General features: G+C 39.8%; 1 protein-coding gene across 7 annotated transcripts in view; it reads left to right on the forward strand.

The window, feature by feature from the left end:
- The window catches only part of ST3GAL3 (ST3 beta-galactoside alpha-2,3-sialyltransferase 3), a 176,749-nt gene that overhangs the window by 12,946 nt on the left and 140,775 nt on the right, over nt 1–23,028 (forward strand). The gene's annotated exons all lie outside the window — the stretch shown is intronic.

The raw sequence follows: 23,028 nt of genomic DNA on the forward strand, positions 1-23,028 counted from the left end.
AGTTGTCTTCAGATAGTCTGGAAAACTTGTTTGTATACTATATTGGACTCGGAGGCTGAGGTAGTGTGTAAATACAGTGGCCTTCTCTTTCGTCTCTCTCCAGCTCTTTAGGAATGTGATTTTTAATCCACCCAGGACATGGTTAAAACAGTGTCCTTACCAGAACACCTGGAGCGCGGCAGGGCGGGAGGGTGGAGCTCTCGGCCGTGCAGTGGCGCTCGGTCACCACACGGGGGCAGAAGAGCCCACCCGGTCACGGCCGGTGGTGGCTGTGAGAGGTGTTGGTTTAAAAACCCACCAAACTTATCAAAACCCCACCACAAACAACCCCCCAGACCAAAAACCACAGCATTCTTATTTCCTTTGCAGTTACAGAGTGGCAGCCACCATCTCCTGGGTGAACTTTACTAAATACTGCGTTAAAAAAAACTTTCTACAAAGGCACTTGGTTTTAGAGTAACTTAGTTTGGAGAGAAACCTTATTTGTATCCAGTTCGCTACAATTGCCAGTAGCTATTTTTGTAATCTGATCAAGTCCCATTTTGTGACAAGTTTCTGGTTTTGCCTCCTGACACTCTTATTCAGAAGATCTTTAATATCTTACCCTCATAGCTGGATTCTTTTTTCTTTTCCTTTTACATTCAGGTGGAATTCTGCACGTGCCCAGGCAATCCAGGGATATCAAAGACATTACACAGCGATGTAAGGTTTTGAGTACCATTTTTGCATTATTGTAGAGGGGAAAAAATCTAGAGAAATCTAAAATTCTTAGGAAACTGGCCTTTGTTATTTCATTTCTTTACAGAATAGCTTGTTTTAATTAAAGGACTTTTGCTAGCTGAGGAGAAAGGTGACAAGTTCTAACTGTTTAATCTTATCTCATGGGTTGGTGCTATGGCGAAAATCTGGATACTTCTAATCCTGAGACCCTTTTTGCAGAGGTTGAAGCAGAGAAGGAGAAAAAAGAATAAAGACACACCTGATAATCTGAATTGCTTTTCTTCAGGTAGAATGTCTGTGGGAACTACAGACCAAAAAATGTTGGAGTCCTCTGCCAAGTGATGATGATGACATGTTTCTAATTTTTAAAGCAACTACTACTGTTAATTCCACATACTTTAAAGAGAGAAGCAAAATAAAAATTTTAGGGGACAAGTTTGTGTGAAGAAGCACATCTATTGTATATGTGTCTCATGTTTCATGGCAAAATCTGTGTAGGTGAGTTCTGCCCCTCCCTCTGTCACTGGTAAGAGTCTGGTGTAAGAAGGGCTGTGCCTGCTCACACTGGAGGCCCAAGCAGCAGGATGTCTCAGAAAGCTGTCAGTGGGCTTGGTAGTGACTGTTGTTTCTTCCACCCTATTCTCCTGTCTCCCTGCAATGTGTGACTTTTGATTTCCTGAGATGGGTATTTTGTCTTTTCCTGTAATAGCACCTGTTAAGACTTTCTGACATAAACTTGTCTGACTACTTTTCAAACTTATGTAAGAGCTTCTAGTACTATCTTTGCATGTTATTGAGCTTCCCAAACTAAGTGTGTTGCTAAAAATCACCCCTAAAGCCTAGTTAAAACATAATTGAGTTAAGAATATGAGGAGATAATTAATTTTTCTAGAAGCATCTTTAAAATTGACCTAAATGAATAGAAAAGTATTTTATTTGTTTCTGTTTTTAAAAGGTGGTTAAGAAGACAGTATGGTGAATATTTACTTCTGGTTAGAAATTGCAGTGAGCCTCTAATGTCTGTATAGAGGTTGGAAAGACGCAAGAATGTGTGACTAACCAAGATTTTAGAAAGCCAGATTAGGAAGGAGAATTAATAGTATTTCAAGGTATCAAATTTCTTTATGTGAACTTACTAGGGAAAAAAGTATATTCTGATTGAAGCTGTGCTTTTCCAAGTATTTTCTATGTTGTAAGCACCTGAAGGATTAAGTACACATATTACATTATGTCTTTGAAAGCGACTAATCTTTGTACTTCTTAGGTTTGCATGAGGTAACTTGATACACGATCAGCTTGAAGATGAAAGTAGATTTATTCTAGCAAAGAGGGGTGAGATTTGGAATTAGGCTTGGGAAATATTCAAAAAAGCCTGTGGTTGATCCTGATTTCTTTTCTGTTCCTTTCTTATATCATTGTTTAGTGGCTTAGAAAACCTTAGTAATACTCTATCTTTTGGTTCCAGTTGATCTGAGACGTAAATTAAGGCTGCTTTGGAGTGACCAGTCAATCTCTTCCTGATTTGTTTTAATAGAAAACGAAGACAGTGGGTTTTTTTCTGGAGCAGAATCTCTGTCTCTATATCCTTTTTGCTTCTCTCACCTGAGTTTTTATTGCTCGTCTTGGTTACAGCAGCTGGGACCAGTTTATCCTTGTATGGGTGTAACCAAATATCATTTCTGATGATCGTTTGCAGCAGCTGCCCGGGGCACACCTGACACCTCAGGCTACAGGCTGAGCATTAAAGAACCCTGTGAGACAGGGGAGTTTTCCTGTCTTCACACCAATGACTCAGCTGTGATAACTCCCCTCTGGGGAGGCATTAACACCTTCACACCCAGCCAGAGGGGTCATTTTGTTAATGAGCCATTAGGGACTGACACAAAAGGCAGTTGCAAGGACCTAGACCGTCAAAGATTCCAAAAATATCCCATGACTCACAGAGTTAAATCACCCATAGTGAAACTCCCTGCCCTGGGGGAGTTACTGGGCATTCCCACCTGAACCTGAGCATATATAATGTTTGGGTTTTGAGACTTCTGATACCACTTGTTGGATCCCGAGGAGGACCAGAACCTGAACAGGACTGTGACTGCCGCTACCAAGACTGCAACCATCATCCTCACCAATAGGTTTTCCTTTCCTTTTACTTAGTACTCAAGGCGACTCAGCACAGGGGCTAACAAACACAGGGTGCTGGGTTATACCTCTGGGTTTTGTGGGTTAAACCCTGTTTTTCTCTGTATCATTGTATTTATTGTATTATCTCTTTTAGTAAATTGTAACTCTGACTTGTAATCTCTCTTGTGTCGGGTTCATTTCTTTTGCCAGTTTACCTTTGAAGCAGCACATTGGTATATTTACCTCTGATTCTGTTAAGCCATTATCATTGCAGAGCTCTTTTACTAAATATAACTGTGGTGCACTCTCACAGTTGTGTGTGTAGCATGTAAAAAGTGTGAAGAAAAGCATTTTCATCTTGTTTTATATGTCCAGATATGGTAAGCTGGAGAAAAATAAACCTACACAGATTAGTTTCAATGTCCAATTCTTTCAGGTTTAAAACACCTTGAGAAAAATCTAAAATTAAGAACAGGGCAAGACTTTGCAGAATTACAGGATAATACTAGTTGAAAGGAATGTAAGGAACTCCCTAGTCCAACCTACTGGTTAAAGCAGCATCAGTTATTTTATGAGACCAGGTCTTTATCCAGTCAGGTTTTGAACACTTCCAAGAATGGAGACAGCGCAACCTCTCTGAACAGTGTTTTCCTGTGCTTCAATGTCTTAATGGTGAACAGTTTTCTTTACATCCAACAGTGCAAATGTCTTATTTCAACTTCTACCCACTGCCTCTTGGCGTCCCACTGTGTGACACATCAGGAACCAGCGTTTTCTGGGTTCTCTGCAGCCTTCCTGTAGCTGCTGGAGGGCTGCCCTTTTGTGTTCCCAGAGCACTGACTTCTGCAGGCCTAACAAGGTCGTTCCCTCAGTCTCTCCTCATAGCGCTTGTGTTGGTGCCGTGGTGTTTGATCATCTGCACAATCCCTTGTTTGTCTGTAGCCCTCCCTAAAGACCAGGCACGATGCAGTAGAACAGAGGGCTCATTGTCATTTGAAGTGGTTTGTGACCTTTTTTATTTGAGTATTACCGTCCTCCCTGCCCTAAACATTTTTACTGTTTAAGTCAGTTAAATTCTGTATGCTTTTGGGTATTTCACCTTCTGTTTCAAATACCTCTTTATTGTGCGTTTGCTGCACTGGAGGTGTATGTATTGGAGTTGGTTGAAGAAATGCCAGATCAATGAAGAGGCACTTAACATGGAATGTATTATATTGAATATTTAATAACAATATAGGTATTGATGTTGCTACCACAAAGGTCTTTTGCTTCTCAAGAGGATCAGTCCAAAAGTAGTAACTCTTAAGGAAGTATAGAATAGAGTGATGAGTAGAAAAACAGACTTCATGCACCAGGTGTCCTCTCTAGGCAACCTGTTCCGTGGTGCTCTAGTAGTGAAATTTTTTCTACCATCCATTCTCAACATCCTAATCTCTAACTTGGAGCCATTCTCACTTCCTTCCCCTAAAGGACTGGGAGAATGATGTTGAACATTGAGTATGTGTTCCATATGCCTACTTTTTTTTTCTGTTTTTCGTAAATGCAATTGCAGGAATAAAGTGAAGATGGAAGACAGTGTAAGAAGTGGGGTATTCCAAGATAATCAGAGATTTCTCTTGAAATTTCAGAACTCAGCAGGTGAAAAGGCCAGTGAGAAAAGGCAGTGGCTGTGTGTGCAGTACTACTAATATAGGCTCTGAGTGCTTGATACTCAGCTGTTTAGTAAGCTCAGAATTAGAACTGTTTGGAAGAGGATGGCTGTTACAGACTGCTGTGTAATCAGAAGTTGAGGACTGGAGTGAAGCTGATGGTTGCAAGAGAGGCCATGCATGTTGTTATTGTTTGCCTCTGGAGAAGACAGTGCTGCTGAAAATAGCTGGATTGGGTGTGAACGCTGCTATGTTTTAGCTATTTCTGCTATTGCCAGCTATTGATGATAAGCATGTCTGGGTTGTGACTAAAAATGTGGAGATATCTGGAGTGTTGAACATGGGTTTGATCATTACTGAAGTAACTATAAATGTGAGTTCGTAGCCTGTAGTAGGGAAAGTCTGCAATGTGTTGCATCCAAAAGGAGTAATGCCCTTAAAGTCTTTCTTGTTTACTTGTGTTTGGTTTTTCTAATTCTTTTGAGCATTTTTGTAGCATGTTCTGTCACGTTTCAACTTTCTGCACCTCTCTCTTCAGTTCCATCTAGTTCTGCAGTTTCTGGTGTAGTGCAGATGTTGTTTTCCAAACTATTTTTGAGGTAGTTTATTTTTTCAGTCAGGTGTCCACACTAAGCTGTTTAAGTCTCTCACATGAATTACTTAATTGATTCAAAACTCTCTGTGGTATAGAAACATTTGAGGTATTTTATTGATTGTGCAATAAGATGTGTGCTGGTGGCAACCACAGTGTATTATGTTGCTGATTCATCTCCCTTTTGAGTCCTTTTAGCCATAGCATACAATTGTGTCCTTCTGCCTGCAGTGACTGCACCAACAGTAGTGGTTGTCTCTTCTTAGCAGCTCTGCTTGTTGTCCTTGGAAGGTGAGATTTCCAAAGCACACAAGCTAATACTCAATAACAAATATGATGATTTATTTCAGGAAGCTGTGAGAAGGGAGTATATTCTTCTTCCAAGGTATTTTATCTTAAAATAACTCTTATCAGTTTCTCCTAGTGTGTGCTTGTGTACACCTTATAAAAAATTTAATTAAAAAGTGTTATTTATGGTATTTCCTTTGTCATGGGAGTTACTGGGATGAGTGTTTCGAGAAGGGCTTAATTTTACATTGATTGCTGGGTGGTTCTCTTCCTACATCCTGTACAGTGTGAAGTCTCATCTCTGGAATGTCTGTCTGGTCCAATAAAATGTTTGGGGAATGCAGTTATATGTGATCACGTGGGATATAAATCCCCCATAATTGCATGCTGGATGTTGTACTCTGGCAGGATTATAAACATGTGCAGACATTTGCATATTATGAGGTTCATCTTGAAGATAAGAGTAAATTTATGCAAGATGTTTTAATTTCTCTTTACTCCATGTTTTTTCTGTATCAAAGCAAATGCTTTTGGATTTTCTTAAAGGACAGGCTTCAACGTGTCTCAGATTTCTCGATGGATGCTGGGCATCTGTGCTGAGAAAGAAGTGATGTTGCTGTGATTGCAACATCTTGAGACTTGGACTGTATTGAAAAATTGTATTTCCTCTGCCGTAAAAAGCAGAAGCCTCCTGTTTGCTGTCCTGATGTTAAAAATGGTTGAAACTGAATTTTGATTTTTTTTTAAGCATTGGCAGCAGAACGATGTGAAAATAGCAATCCTTAACAGTCAGTCTGTAAGTAAGAAAGGGGTGATGTTACGTTCCAAAATGCCTATTTAAGTTTTGAAAAAATAATTAGTATTTATTTTTAACTGTTGTAACTTATTTTCATATTTATATGATATCCCTCAGTGCCATTATCTTGCATTTTTGTACTCCTGGCACTCTTGTCTTTCAGGCCAACTATCTCCCTGGCATTAAGAAACAATGAGGAGTGAGGTGGAAGTACAAGGCAGTTTTCTTTCCCTTTGTATAAAGTTTAGGTACTTTCTAAGATACTTGAGTAAATATTTAATTTGTAAACTGATTGTTCTCTTTTTTTAAGTGTAGATTAACATACTGATTTCTAATACTGTTTATGTTCTTGATTATCCAATCCTACATATTACTGCTTGTTTAGAAGTTGCGTTTTTTTAACAAATCTGCTCAAAATGTTTTCCTTCATAGGAAATTATAGCAAATAGCCATGGAAAGAACTGCAGGAGATCTTTCTATTGGCCTTTAGAAACAATATTTTAAAAATAATTTTATGCCCACATTGTCAGAAGTACTCTACAAATCTAATCATGGAAACTTGACCAATCTATCACAGTGTTTGTTCTTCCCTATAGACAGATTTTTCCTGGTGTCTACTGTAAATCACTTTGGCCACAATCAAGTCCGTTGCAAACTTTTCTGATCTTCCTCTTGTCTTATTTTAATTCCCCCCCCCAACATGTGTTTGTGGATTTTAGATTAGTTGATAAGCTTCTTTCAGTTTTATTTTCTTCAGATTTGTGATTTTTAATCTTTCTAGAGGAGAATTTTTTTAGCACATGATCATTGTTACTTTTAAAGACACTGTAACTTGTGCATATATCTCTTTGAGAGTGGTACTGCAGGATGCATTTCTTTGGAGGCTCTGTCTGTATGAGGGGAGTAGAAAAATGTGGCTTACAGTTGTGCTGTAGTTCATGCTTTTCAATGCGAAGACATTGAGGTTTCAGTATCGTGGTGCCAATTCAGATCAACTTGGTGTTCACTGTAACTCAGTAACACCATTACTTCTTGTTGGAAATTCTGTGTTCACTTGCCAAGATTCAAATATTTATATATTTGCTGTACACTTTGAAGTCTTGTTGCTATTGCAATGAAATTTGTAAAACTGTGGTTCTGTGTCAGCTCTGATGGAGACATGAAACCACCTTGTATGTCTTTTCCTCCTTGCTGCTTGTCCGTACAGGTGTTCTGCAGTGAAGATGCCTGTGCTTCAAATGGCACTTAGAGGCGTTTTTTGCCTATAGTGCTCACAGTCTGTGCTTATCCTCTCTCACCTTGCCCTCCACATGAGGTGAGAAGAAGAGTAGTTTCTCTGAAAACACTGTGAGAGTGCTGTCTCCTCAAATTCAAGGCTGGTGCTGAAGCTTCATAGTGACCCTCTCTGAATGGGTCTGGAATCTTCTACTGTTGCTGTGCTGAACCTGCAACGTGATGGACCTTGTCCAGCATGGGAATGGCGCATTATCATAGGATATCAGGAGCACAGGAACCTGCCTGTGTTGTTACACCTGGGGCCATTTGCAGGTGGTTGTATCCTTCAAGTTGCTTTTTGAAGAACCTTCTGACAGAACATTTGGATTTCTCTGCTGTGTGGCTGTGTGGATGATATGCTAATTTTAAAATCTGAAACCCCTGTTTGGCTTTACTGAAGTGAACCAGAAAATATTACTGTGGTGTTGACTGGCTGTCATCTTCCTTAAAGGATAGACTTAATTTTTACCTTTTTTTTGTTAATTTTAAAATGATTTTTAAGGATTAAACTATATGTCATTTTCCAATCATGGAAGAAGGTCTTGGAACAACAAGTAGATTGACATCACAGCCAACCCAAAACCTGGTCCATTGTGCAAAGAAACCAACCCACTGGGAACATCTGTACAGGAAGTGAGGTAATTAATGAATAAAGCTAGGTAGGTGTTTTTGATAAACTGAGTGTTCTTTGTGGTCAGGGCTGGACATCATCTTGTGCAATGCTGCTTTGAAACAGCAGAGGGTACTGTTGGTGCAAGATAAAAAATGATTTTTTTACACAGAGCTTGGAATTTTTTTTGCTCCTAATATATTGTTCATTGGAACTGTTGACATATTATTACATAGTCATCTTTGGTTTGCTGCCTGGTCTTCATAGCATCCATTTATGGATTTACTAAGTAGTTTTGTGGACAATCTCCCAATCAAGTATGAATGTTTTCTCATTATTTTTGCTGTCACAAAAAGTGCTTCAAAGATGTGTCTTCTGATGCAGCTTGTTTTTCCTTCAGTGTTGGGGCAGGACTGTTCCTTCTTTGTTCTAGATTGAGGCCTTGATTGTGCTGGAGCTTTCCAGGGAGTTTCTCTTCTGGAGATAAAGTATAAAAAAGAACAGTAAATATTTGGAGACAAAGTTGTATTTATTACATTTCTTTTGTTGGACAGCCCTAATCTCTCCTCCTGCGTTTTATTTACCACATTCTTGCATAGTCTCTGGCTGCTGTTCACTAGAGTTGTGTTTTATTAGAATTTCAACAGGTGGGCTGTTATTTAAGACTGACTTTTAAGGAATGTTACCAGTTTGCCAGGGATCATTTCAGTTCTGTGGAAAGGACCTGAGCTTTCTAAATCTTAAATTTCCGAGGGTATAGTTAAATGGTGTGTTGATTTTTGTAGCAAATCTGCTCTAAGTGACTACGTAGTAGCCTTTTTAAGGACTACTGTGGGTTATATTTGTACCATACTTTTTCAGGGATCCCATTCACTGCCTCCCCTCACCTTGTGAGCTGTTACTTGAGCTGTGCTGTGAGCAGTTTCAGTGATGTGCTGGGCCATACAGGGTGTGAAAATTTCTTTAATTTTGCTTTTCTGCAAAAGGCCCTGTGTAGCCTTGAGATTGGTGTTAATATGGGGTCGGAATTGATAATCTGGATGAAATGAGACACCTTTAGTTTGGTCACTGCTGTATTCTAATTGTACTGTGATGTATTTAACACTGATGGAAAGGTTGCAAACTGAAAGAGGGAAGGTTTAGAGTGAATATTGGGAAGAAATTCCTTACTGGGAGGGGGATGAGGCACTTGAACAGGTTCCCCAGAGAAGTTGTGACTACCCCATTCCTGGAAGTTTTCAAGGCTGGCTGATGGGACTTTGAGCAACATGATCTAGTGTAAGGTGTCCCTGTCCATGGCAGGGGGGTTGGAATTAGATCATCTTTAAGGCTTCTTCCAACCCAAAACCTTGTGTGATTCTATGGAATTCTAATATGGGTTTATTTGCTATTAAGCTGGCAAAAAGAACTACTTTGTGAATGAAGTTTTCTACTTTGCCATAGTGTCAGAAAAGACCCTTTGTAGGTATCTTGTGCTTTGTAGGTAGAAGGTATAGTACATATGGTAGCAAACTCACTGAAACACCAAGATCCTCAGGTGCTGAGTCTACTTTCTTCATGGTTTGTCCACATGGATAATTTTACAGGTACTACAGTGAGATTTCATTGAGGAAAGACCTAATGTAGAAAAGTTTGAAAAAAAAAATTATTCATAGGCCCTAATAACTGTTTTCCCAGTCTGTCTTCGTTCTTCTGCATCTTTCTGGGATGGTTGAGTGGGTTTTAGTCATGGAGTTAATTGAGAGCAGAAAACAAGAGAAGTCTGGTAAGGGTAGAGCTACCATGGAAGAGGAGTGTATAGAAAGGTATTGGTGTGGTTTTGGGCTTTGGCTACAGGAAACACTGCTGGCACTGGTTATAAGTGTGTTTTGAAACATCTTTTGCATTCTTTATCCTTCAACCCTAATGCTTGTTTCCACCACTTACCTTGAGCCACCTGTTTCTCTTTGCCTGGTGGTGTGGCAGACAATGCTCATCTACTCCAAACCAGCAGAAGACCAAACTGGAAAAGCATTTTGCCAGTTTGACTGTTCAACCAGAGGAGTTTCAGTGATGGCTCAAAAAGAAGGGGCTCAGGGGCTATTTGGGGCTGTGGTGGGAAGCTGTGCCTTCTGTGGCATCACTATTTCAATTTTCACTAGCAAAATGCAGAGCATTAATAATCCACCTGCTTGAAATCTGATGGGGGAATTTGTCAGTGCAGGATACTTCAGTCATGGTGAGTGTATTGAAAAACCTGTGTAGAATCTGCCCGGATCCTGTGAGCTAACTCAGGTAATTCCTGGCCGGAACACTCCAGTTTGCACATTGTATTTAACTGGCTGCTCCTCTTGTGAAAGCAAGTAGTAAAGAACAGTTTATTATGGGTAATAGGTATGACTTCAGCAGGACCGTTTACTTTTCACTCCTGGACTCAAATAGTAGCCATTAACAATGTATTTCATTATCCTGGTAAGGAAATTCTTTCTAAGTGAACTTTAACCTTCTAGTTGTTAGATTTATCCTGTGCCCTACTCGGGATAAATTCAGTTTTCACTTTGAAACATTGTTAAGACTTTTTGCTTGGTGTAGCATTTTCAGCAGACTGGAAAGTTTGTCTTTTCTGCAGTTGACTCCTCTATAATTTGTTCTGAATCACTCTCAAGTGAGGAGAAGTACTTGCACTAAAACCCTGAGAGCAGTACTGATACAGGACAAGGGTGTTTCACAAAGTCAAAAAATAGTTGAGACTAGGAGGCATCCTCATAGTACAGTTATGTTTTTTTTCTTAAATTTAAGCAGAATTTCCTGCATTTCAGTTGATTCCAATTGCTTCTTGTCCTTTCACTGGGCACCTCACTTCTGAGTCCATCTCTGCCTTCTTTAATCCTTCCCATCAGGTTAGATTACTAAGATCCTCCTGAGCCTTCTCTGCTCAAGGCTGAACAATCCCAGTTCTCTCAGCCGCCCCTCGTGGCAGATGCTTCAATCCTTTAATCATCTTAGCTCTCTGGACTTGCTCCAATGTTTTCCTCTTGTAGTGCAGAGCTCAGCAGTGGCCCCAGCCCTCCAGCAGTGCCCCCCCAGTGCTGAGCCAAGGGAAGGGCTCCCCCAGTCCCTCTCCTCATGCAGCTTAGGGTGGTGTTGGCCACCTTTGCAACCAGGGCACATTGCTGGCCCATATTCAGCTGTTCCACCCAGATTCCCAGGTCCTTCTCTGCTAAGCTGTTTTCCAGTCGGTTGGCACTGAGCCTGTAAGGCATAGTTGTTATTCCTCCTCAGGAGCAGGACTTTGCATTTTTCTTTGCTGATCTTCATGAAATCTCTGCCCATTTCCATGCCTTTTCCATATTTTTTTCTCAGTAGGAGGCCCACATTTTCCCTAGTCTTCCTTTTATTGCTAAATTACCTATAGAAGTGCTTCCTCTTCCTCTTCATGTCCTTCACCATTTTCAACTCTAGGCAGAATTTGACCATGCCAAGCCTGTCTTTGCACAGTAGGGCAGTGTCTCTACATTCGCCCTAGCTCACCTGACCCTGCTCCCTTCTCGTGTGTGTTCTTTTTATATTTAAGTATTGTCAGAAGCTTCTTGTTCATCCATGTGGGTCTCCTGGCGCCTTTGCATATTGGATGTATGATTCTTGAGCTTGGAGGAGGTCATTCTTCAAAGTTGACAAACTCTCCTGCACCTGTCATCTCCCAAGGACCACATCCTATGGGTTTCTCTGAAGTAGATCCCTGAATCCTGCTCTTCTGAAGCCCAGACTTATGACCCTACAATTTGCCTTGTTTCTTTTGCCATGGTTGTGACTTAAGGCTTAGTTCTGTGACTGCCCTGGCTTGAGTGTCAGTGGCATTAATATGCCAGTCTGCATTTACTGTGTGTTGGACAGGTTGCATGCTTTAAACTCAATGAGACTGTGTCGGATATTCATATCTTGAGGGAACCAGACAGACCAGGTCTGCGTAAGCGCTAAAAGTTGCTGCAGGAAGCTATACTTTCTTTTGACATGTTCTTCATAACTTATAAATAATGATATAATCTGTTCCTTTGCTCCTTGTGTGTGCTGGTCTTGTGTACCAATGGTGGTACTGATGCCATCAGTCTCTCCAATTCTAAATGCTGGAAACAGATTTACTTTAGAAAGAAACTTTCGTCTAGTAAGATGTTAGTAAAATTACTTCCTTACTAGACCCTTTCCTGTTCCCTTAATGAGTCTTGTATTTGCACAGTCTGGCCATACCCTGGATTGTTGCAAGATCATAGTGCACTTCTTCCTAGTAAAGCTGTCCTATCCTGCATGTATCCACAACAGAGTACCTGCACAACTAGCCTAGGAATTATATGGGCTGTTCTGTTTGTTACAGCTCCAAAATCTTCAATATCTGTGTGATTGTTTATGACTTGCATGTACTGTGGGTGTGTCCAGGGTATGATGGGATTCTGGCAAGTGATCCAGCTGCTTTTTCAGGAGTGGTTTTCTCAGTGGAATTCATCCAATACCTTTCCTCAAGTTCTGCATCTTCTCCCCACACCCCATTATCTGTAAGCGGTGGGTGTACCAGGGGATATTAAAGGAGAGTGGATACACTGCTCTTAAATGCTGTACTTCAGATTCTAGTTAGTATCCAATATTCCTGGTCATCACAGATGGTGAAATGCTGGTACAAATGCTTGCAAAATGGTTTGAGAAGGCTCTGCTGTCAGTCACTACTGCCAAATTAGCTTAATTAAAACCAACTGTGGGAAGGTGCTCTGCTGCAATTGATAACTCTTACTTCCTTCCCTGGAGTGTCAGTGGGCCTGGGGCTGGTGATAACGAGCTGCCTGGATGCAGTCAGGATCTTAAGGTGGTTGCAGTTCTCTTCCATATGTGCAATTTTGAAGTTGACCCTAAATCCTGCTTTTGGTTTGTGGTTTTCCATATGAAGTCCTTGCCCTTGAGATGCTTGGATTTGTGTATCACCTTGAATAGCACCTACTATGGTTAGTGTTGCCATTACTTGATTTGGTTCTGGAGAGTTGATGGGCATGTTTGTTTTAATGTAGTTTAGAAGGAATGTCAAGGTTCTCCAGCCAGAGAGAGACGCTCTTTTATTGAAGGTAAAAATCTCACAAAACCAAAAAAACCTTTTCCCCTACAACCAAACCCTGACTTTAAACATGAACAGCTGAGGCCATTGAGAATCATAGAGTTTGCTTTCTCTGAGTGACCAGCAGGCCTTTGTGTTTTGTGAACTGCTGTCTCAGTCGTCTGCAATATTCATTATTTGTAGAATGCCCTACTCATTCCTGTCTCCCTTCATGTAATCCTCTCCTCTCTTTCCCTATCATCTCTTCAGTAGTGCAGGCATTTTTCTACTCAAACTTAGGGCCAAAAAGTTGCCAACATTGATGACTTGTCACAAACCAAGAAGAGACCATTTTCCATTTCTGAATTCATCCCAGACCTGCCAACACCAAGCTGTTGGGTTTTTTGCCAATCAAATGAAGTTGTGTTAGATGAGGCAGCTGTTCTAGAATAAGGTTAATAAAGTGACTGTTGCCTTTTATAAGTTCTGCAACTGGAGCAATTCAAAATTTGTGAAATTCTAAAATTTGTGAATCCCAGTGAGCTTGTGAAATCCTGGCTGGGAGCAAAATTCAGCAGGTGGCTGGAAATGCTAATAAGGAATGTTGTGGAATGCTGTGGAAGTTTTGTCTTTTGGAGATTAGTGGATTTTCTTTGTGGAAACTGAACTAGAATGGGAGTTGCTCTTGGCATCTTGTTTCTGAAGTTTCAGCTTTTGGTGAAATAGAGTTGGCAGTTTCACAGGATCTTAATAAAAAAACTTTTGGTGATGCTGCTACTACTGAATGCTGGATTACTGTTCTTGAGCAAGCTGTTCCCTTGTCTTGATATTTTCATTAAAGTAGTCAGTTGATGTGGATTGGTTTTTGCTTTCTGGTTGTGCAGTGGTTTGTTTGTTCACTTTTGTTTTCTAGAGGCACTTTGTTTGCTTGTTGAAAATATGTAAGAGACTTTGTGGCTTTCCCAAACTGGGTCACCCAATACATTTGGATGCAGTGTAGTTCTCTGTAGTTCTCTGGTAATTTACTGCCTATTCCAGTTTTGCACATAAGCTTTGTGTCACTGTAAGTTTCAGTTTGACAGTCAAGGATCTTTTCAATACAATTATCCTTGGACAGAAAATGTTCTTGTCGCTGGAGGTGACACTGGCACGTTTTTTGTCCTTTTGCCCCTTAGAGGAGTGTCTGCTTGGTTGTGCTTTTAGTTGCTGCTGACTTGAAAACTACACTTTGATTTTTTTTTTACAGAAGGCTGGCTTGCTTTGTGAAACACTTCAGTGAAGTGCTCAGCTGTTTAATTCCATCAATCCTAGACTGGAACCAATGTTTCTTCTTATTTGTTCTTCTGGGTACTTTGGAATTATTTTAATTTTTTTTTCTCACTGGCCTTTTTTCTCTGCTATGTGCTATTTTAAAGGGATTCATTGTATTTTTGTATGTGGTGTGATAAGAGGAACACTTTTCCTTTTGATTGTCTCCAGCTGTATTTTTCCAGGGGCTGGGTGGTGTGGTGATCAACTTCCACTCCTGCAGCTGCAATTTCAATAAGTTTTTCATTGTCCTACCATTTCTGCACATGGAAATGAGGCACTACTGGCAGCATTTAGTCCATCTCAGGGTTATTTTTCTTATGTTTTGAGGAACTTTTTTTAAAATGAAAATCAAACACTTCTGTAAAAGAAAAAGGAAATGAGAATCTCTGTGCACTGTTCAGTTATTGTGATTTTTTTGTTTGGGAGGTGCTTTTTTGTTTTTCCTCTGAGTTTGAGAGCTTTCATAGTCAGGCAGATACTTAGGGAACATCTTTATTTCAAGTTTGCTTGTGTTGATTTTTGGTTTAGGATGTGAAGGCTTTTGTGTAGAGATATTGCCCTTGGTAAACTAGTTAGTGTGTCTGTAATGTCAGGAAAAGCTGAAAGCACACGAGCTGCTCCTCAGGCCATTCAGCTTGGGAAGAACTTGTGCTCAGTATCTTTCTGCATGTGTCTGCTACCTATAAAATCACAGACTGTGTAGGAACTCTCAAATCAAAATTTTAGTGTAACTTTTGGAAACTTAGTAAGTTTGAGGAATTGATGAGCCAGAAGTCTCTTCAGATTTTGGAGTCGGTTGTGCCAATGCTGTTAAAAACTAAACAGATTCCCCCAAACTTCCCTCTGGCCCCAAGTTGCAAAAAAGAGTGTATGAAAAATGGATCCAACAGACCTTTCTGTTCAGTATCACCTTTCATGATAATAAATGATCTAGGTCATTGTAATGCAGAAGAAATTCAAACATGGCCATTTTCTGGAGAAGATGCCTATGAAGCACTTGTATTCAGAAGAGGTTTTATGCTCGTACAGTTTTATTGTACCTTACTCCTTCCTGTCATTTGTTTGTGCTCTGGGTAGAGACGAGAGAGATGACAAGTATCCCTGCAAAGCTTTACATATGACCTTGTTGGCAGTTACTCTGGCAGCTGGGCCAGATGTTGTGTGCTTTAAGGTTTTGGGAGGCTTTTGACCATTGGCTTAATATTGTAAGTTGTAGATCATTTTCAAACAAACTCAAGAATGGTTGGTTCCTGGTGGAATTATTTGTATTCCCGCTTTTGAGGAAGGAGGAGCTCCTGAGAACTGGCTTGGAAAAGCCAACACACAGAAAAAGGGTTTTTCAATATGAGGGACGAAAAAATAGTTGAGTGCCTCCAGTAGGCATAAAACTGAGACCAGGCTACTAAAATAGTTGTTGTCCTGATTGTCATTAATTGCATGCAGATGTCTTTCTTTATGTAAAAAAAAGAATAAAGTGCATCAGCCTTCCAGAGTTCTCTGACAGTTATGTGAGTATATGTAAGTTTAGGACACAGCTCTTAGACTGTTTATTAAGGTTAAAGCCCATGTCCATATTTAATAAAAATGCCACAAGAGCAAAGCAATTTATTTCTAATTATAAATGCTTTGTATTTTATAGTATCTAAGCTAACAGTATGTATTTTGTTTGCAATATGAAAATACAGAAATAATTTTCTTTGTGCTGTGTAATTTTCCAACTGCTGATACCCATTTTCTGTCTTGCCACATGGATTGTTATCTTAGAAGAGAGAAATTTTACTCTTTTGTAATTTATTGCATGTTCCACTATCGAATTTGTGACTAGACTGACTTCATGCTACAATGATAATTGAAACCAAAATATGAGGCTTGGCTTAGGAGATCATGAGCTCCTTACAATACTGAGAATCTGCTTGGGATTAATGAAAGGATTTCTCTCTGTCAAGAAAAGAACCTCTTGGATACCATCTTTATTGGTAGAGTTTGGCCTGGGTGTTTGTGTGACTTTATGGTAGTTTTGTACCTTCTCTACAGTTGTGCTCCTCAAAGCCATCTATATTTTCATTGAATACCTGCAGCACTTTGATCTGTTGTTCTGCTTTGTATTTGGGAACTGTCCATCTCTCGTCTGGAAAGAGCAATGTGAGATGCTGATGCTGTTGGCCTTCCCCTGGAACAGGGAACTGTGATGGATATGGAGGAGCTGCACATCCTGGATGCTCAGCGTGAAGCAGCACTTTGTTGGCCATGGCACTGCAATGTTATGTTGTAGATCCAAATAAATACCGATCTTATGAGTAAAACATACCAGCCCTTCTCACTACCAAACAGTTATTTGGACCCTACTGAAGACAATAGCAATGTAATATCCTTCTGAAGCATTTGCCAGCTGGCGCAGGACACCACATCTTTCCATTCCATTCATTCATTGCAGAATAAATGAAATTGGCATGCTCAGACCGTTTTAAAAATACATCTGTTCAGAACATGAGTGTTGTTTCTTCAGTTCATTTGCCACTTCATTACAAACGTCCTGATGAAAAAAGGAGCAGTGCACTAAGCAGCAAGTGTAAAGGTTGGTTAAGTTCCATGAAATTAATAAAAATTTCTTAAAGAAATATTACTGCATCTTACAAGTTCTGTATCACTAAGTGAGCTATATTTTCAATTAAGTAACAGGAAATTGAGAAATTATAGGGAATTATTTTTCTGTTTAGAATGTAAGAAGTAGATCTTTATGCCATATTAAATTCTCCAGACAAGTGATAACGCTTTGCTGTATCCATTCTTGGCTCTCAAGCCTTTTATACAGGGGTCTTTGGAAAAAAGCAGATTGTTTATTTTTATAGATGAGAAACAATTTACTCAAAGGACTTGTTCAGGGCTGCATGGGTTATAGCAGAACTGCCCCCATTGGTTTAGTTTGCCCACGAGTTTGCAGACATGAGTTCTATGCCTGCCCTCACTGGAGCAGAGCTGGTGCTGGGCCTCAGTGCTCTGTGTCGGGGTTCTCAGTGTGGAAGCTGGATGGCTTCAGGCTGAAGCACAAAAGGGACCTGATGTCCGTGCAGAGTGGATGGCCAAGGAATCTGGGTTCGGATCTAAGCTCGGCTGTGAAGTCAACTATCAATAAAACACGTGTGTGTTGGGTCAGCCAGAGAAATGAAGAGAGAACCTCCTGGCCTTCGATAGTATTGTGTGCTTTATAAATGAAGGTGGTATTTAAAGAGGTAAGATACTGGCTAGAGCAACAATGCAGAACGTATTTAGATAAGAATGAAATTTTTGCATTTTTCTGATATTTCACAATGCTGTGTGTTCTCAAATGAGGGTGAATTCTCCCTCACAGGTATGTTACGTGAAATGAGCGCCAGCCGGTTCCCGCATCGCTGTACGGAAACAAGGATAGCCAGATGGCACACAGGACAGGAATTCAAATTTAGTGCAGCAGAAACACTAGTGCAGCCTTGTTGTAAGACAATTTATTAAATCCAGAGTTTATTGGAAATGTTCTTTACAATCAGATATTTCCTGTTGCTGAAGATTTATCCTGTTGCAGAGTGACTTCTTTCCCATAAAGGGCTAAGTTTGAACTTTGAACCTGGGTTTCCTGTCAGTTGCAGAAAGCACTGGACTGAACCTCTGCATGTGTTTCGCTTGCCAAAACTTGTAGTGCCTTTATTTGCTGCTACTCGGTGTGACATCTGTGATTGGGAACTGTGCCTGTGCTCTGTGTGTGCCATCATCATACACTCCTCATCTTTGATATTGAAAATGTTAGAACTGCACTGCTCAAATGATACGCTCGAGATCATAATTCCTTGCGGTGTCTAAACATGGGTGCACTACTGATTGTTTTTCACAGAGTAGGTGTGTAGGAACTGAGATTACCAGGAAGAGTGATATTATATGTGTTTCCTTTGACCTTTGCTGACGTTGTATGAAGTGGTGCTTAGGTGTGTCTTAATTAGCGTCTTATGTTTTAAATAACGAATATGAGTAACTGTAAATCCATCTTCTGCAAATAAAACAATGCATCAGTAAGTGAAGGTTGCCCTGTCAAGTAATTTATAAGTGCAGTCAGTTGTTGTGTTTTACTAAGTCTGAGGAAGGATGTTCATGCTTTAGGTATCTGAGATCTCTGTGAAACAGAACTGAAATGACTCAGTTCTGTTCAATTCCTTGGATATAAGAATTATCCAGAACATTGTGTTGTCATGATATGAGTGAGTCCTATTCAAAATATTTTTTCTTTGGGACAGGAGATGTTGTAAGACTGATCTTCTTACCAGATAAATCCCAACAGTAGAAAGTTTTTTGAGAGTGGCACTGCTCTTTTGAGCTTCATTTCCTGACTGGATGAAATATAAGAATTTTATACATTAAGTGTTCTTTCTCTGGTATATGTCATGTTCTAGAATATTGAACCAAAATAGAAAATAAATTTTGTTGGAGTGTTTGATCATATCCTTTTCACTACTCAGAAGAAAAAGGAAGACAGCTGAATGACAGAGCCTTATGGACAGTCCTCTAATTCTGCAGTAAAAATAGAGCACCTAATTTTTTCTTTTCATTCTGACTCTGAATCAAAATTTTATTTATTAACATTACTGCACTTGCTGTCCCCAGTCCAGCTATTGGAGCTCTGCAGGATATCTGGTCTCTGATCAAGCTCTTGAGGTAGAAATTACGTTAAATGTTAAGAAATACAGGTTGCTGTTCTGTAGGAATCCGTTGGAGTATGTGGGGAACAGGGGTATGGAATGAGAAACTTACATGGATTATGCATACAAGAAAGCAATGCAGACCTCAGAGCTGGAGCATCTGAATGACGATATGCCAAATTACAGCCTTATGATGTGATGGATTCTCATATTCCATGTTTGGCTTGGCCTGTGGAGTGTATTGCTGTAATGGTATGTGGTATTGAGGCTGTGTTAAGCCTTTATTATTAAACTCTTATAACTTCGATGGGACTCACAGTTTGTGGTTTCTCAGAACCACTTCCAAAGCAGCACGCAATCGTGTTATTCTTTTTTTTACTGGGGAAGTTACTTTATTGCTGAAGTCTGGTTTTGCTTGCCTTTTTTTTTTTTTAAGGGAGGAAAAAAAATGGAATAAGAGAAGTTATTGGTTTGGCTTCTTTGGTTTCCAATAGGATAAGACAAATATCTACAAATCCTTGCAGGGAGAATCTGTAAAACGCAATAAAAAGTTGCTGGCGTCTCAGAGGGTCTTACTATAAAATTCTTAACTGAAATTGTGAAACAGCACTTAGGTAAACTTAACAAAGTTTTTATACATTCCTTGTTTAAATGTGGATTATATTTGCTGTTCTCATTCTGTGTTGCCACTGCTTGTTTTCAGTTTGTATTTTGCATTTTCATCAATGATGAAATCAAAGTAAGGACAGTATTTGTATTGGAAGTGAGTCCATGTATTTGCTCTTACATGGTTTTAGGAACTTGCCACAACTGGGCTTTAAGAGCTGTTTCACACATCTCTGCAGAGCAGTACAGTACCCATATGTAAAGTGTTTATCCTGTGGCATGCAACTTTCTCTTTTAGAGTATGGAACTTCAGATGTTTTCCAGCATGGCTTTATTTCTCTCTGTCTCCTACAAATCTGCAGTTTCTTGATTAGGATCATCACTCATTTATGAAGACACAAATCTTTGTTTATTTTTCTGTTCAGAAAGTAGGGTAGTGGAAAAGATACAGCAATCTGTAAGGAGTAGCAGTTAAATAGTTGTCTGGTATCCAGAAATGCCTAGAGCCAAGGTGCACAATATATGCAGCAAGATGAGTAATTTGATTTGCCTGTCCTGGGAACAGGGGAGTGTGGTGCAGATACCCAGACCCTGAGAAAGCTTATGCTTAACAAAACAAACAGGAGGAAGGACATAAAATGGGGAACACTGGAGTGAAAAGTGTTATGGGGGGGTGTCAAGAGATAAGGGGTCAGCAACATATGAAGTGCATCCCTTGCCTTGAAATACAATCAGTCTAACGTACTTGGATGACTTAGCTTGACTGTGGTCTAAGTGCATCAGCAAATGTAGTAATCTGAGATTTGCAGGTTTGGTTGGTTTTTTTTTTTACTTCAGGACTGAACTGTGCAAATCCAGTTGTGTCCCTTCAAAGGCAAGTTCAGGTCTTCATCCGGTATGGAGCATTGTTGGAACTGAGTTTAAATTTGTTCCCAGAGCAGCACTGAGTCTCTGCACAGTTTGTGTTGGAGCTCCTGGTTCCTGAAGGAAATGGGATCCTTGTTTGTTTCACAGCAGTGAAGCTGCCCTGGAAGCAGAGTCTTACACAACACTCCTCCACACTCCAAGGGGCTGTGGTGGGAGTGCATTCAGGTAGCCGTGCACAACACTGTTTTTTGGGAGATGATGGAGCAGATTCATATGTTAGTCCAATTTGTAATGCTCTGTCTGGATCGTGGGAGGTAGAAGAAAGTGACCCAGAGTGCAGGTCCCAATGCAGCTTTAACCCAAAGTTGACACAAGGTGACCCAAAGCAATTTTAGTCTGGCTTGTAAGGTCTCAGCCATCATTATTCCTGGCACCGAGGGCCTTCTAAATAAATGTTTATGCTGTCTTCTCTTCTTCTGATGGATTGAATAAGATCCAGAATTGCATTTGGGTTGTACTGTGTCTTGGAGGTTTTTTCTTTTCTTTTTTTTTTTCCACTGATACAGTCACTGAAAAAAGGATTGTAGTTAACATGAAAACAAGATGTAAAAGGCTGGCACTGTGGTGTGTGCAGCCTTAAGCTGTGCATATTGGCAAGTTACTGGATGCCAGATTTCATGATTTGGGCATAAAGGCTGCCCTTCAGTTAGGGCAGGAGGAAAAGCATTTTAGCTGCTTTATGGAAGTAGGTAGCTGAAAGTCTGGGGACTGTTCCTTCAGACATAAACACTTCTGGTCAACTGAAGCAAGGGCATATGTAAGTGGGTATGTTTTACATTGTGTTTTAATAAGTTCTGAAAGAGAAAGCGTTTGAGGATTGCCTTTGAAAGGTAGAGCAGACTCAGGGGCTTGGGGAAAGGCATTGGGCGCAGACTGAGCAACCACTTTTGTCTCGGCAAAAGAAAGTCCAGCAAAGTTAGGAGGATTTTGAACTGAGTGATGAGTGGAAGAGGTTTGAAGCTAGAAGGAAAGAAACATTTCTTCTTATGTTTGTGGAAGCAGGACTTGGTGTATTTGCAAATAAATCTGGCTTGCCTCAAAGAAAAGCTTATCTCCATCAGCTTCTGACAGAAATAACCTGTAGCTCTGAATTTGGCTGAATGCGAATAGCAGTCTGGGTAGAAAAAAGGTGACACATGATTATCTCCTCAGCTTTTTTCAAGTTTATAGTTTCTTTCCTTTTGAAGTGCTAATGCCAGAAATAAACACTGTGTTTTAATAAATACCCATGATTTGTGAAATTATTTGTGGAAGTCAAATGAGAGTTGACTCTAATACAGGTTATTCACAGTGAATTTGATGTTGAAACTGTGAAATTAATAGTTGCATGGAGCACTGGATTGGAAAAGGGAGTTTGCATGCTTATTCTGCTTGTAAATTATGGGGTTTTATATGAGGAAGATAACCTTCTTAGTTAAGGGAATGAAACATTATTACTATTTTTGTGGGCTGCAGTAATGGTATTAATTTGGTTCTTGCAGTGCTTTTCAGTCATTCTTAGATAAGTCCTAATATTTCATGTGCAGTGTTTGAATGCAAAATGTATCACAGGAAAATTAACATTTAAATTTGGCATTAACTACAAAGCAATACTTTATGTTGATAAAAATCTCAACAGATTTTTTTTAAAAGCAGAACCCCACTGAGATACTTTGGAATTGATGGCAGATGAGGTTAATGCAGTTAAAATGAATTAAACTCCTTGCTATTTAGTATAATATAATAATGTCTGAATTTTATTCCCAAAAGAGGAAATACAGTTGTTAAGTCCAGATGGATTTTTATTTTTGTTGGAGTAAGTTTTGAGACTAGGGAAATCTTTTTTTGTGTGTGTGTGTTACTACCATAATGTTGGATCCAAGACAGCACAGACTTTTTTTATATAATTTTAAATCCGGTTAAATTAACAGTCTTACTATGTTTATTTTGAAAATTAGCACTTTCTGACTGAATTTTTAAGGGTTGGAAAATAAGCATAGGGATGATGTACAGTACAGAGAAGCCAAGGGCTTGGTCCTGTGTCAGGTTATTGTCAGCTGTAACATAGTAACTGTCAATATGATTGTCGCCTGCCCAAATTTAAGGTGATGCAGCAGGAGCTTAAATTCTTTTCAGTGGAGTTTAAACTCTTTTCAGCAGGCTAAGTAGGCTTGGGCTTCTTGCCTTGCACTGAGGGCTTGTACTTTGCAGCATTTGAGGTGCTGGAGATGATGTGTCATCAGTTGGTCACATCCAAAAGCTAAGTTACAAAGATCAGTGTTGAAGGATTCAATCTATTCATTTAGCTAAAGATGAAAGACAGTTCTGCTGTGCCATGTCAGTGTAAAGCTTCTCATTCCATAAAATTATTAATCCTATCATAGTGGTTTGTTCTTTTCTGTGTTTTACCCACTGACAAGTTGTCTCTTAAGTTCTG

This window comes from Pithys albifrons, chromosome 10, assembly GCF_047495875.1.
Source record: "Pithys albifrons albifrons isolate INPA30051 chromosome 10, PitAlb_v1, whole genome shotgun sequence".
Lineage (NCBI taxonomy): Eukaryota > Metazoa > Chordata > Aves > Passeriformes > Thamnophilidae > Pithys > Pithys albifrons.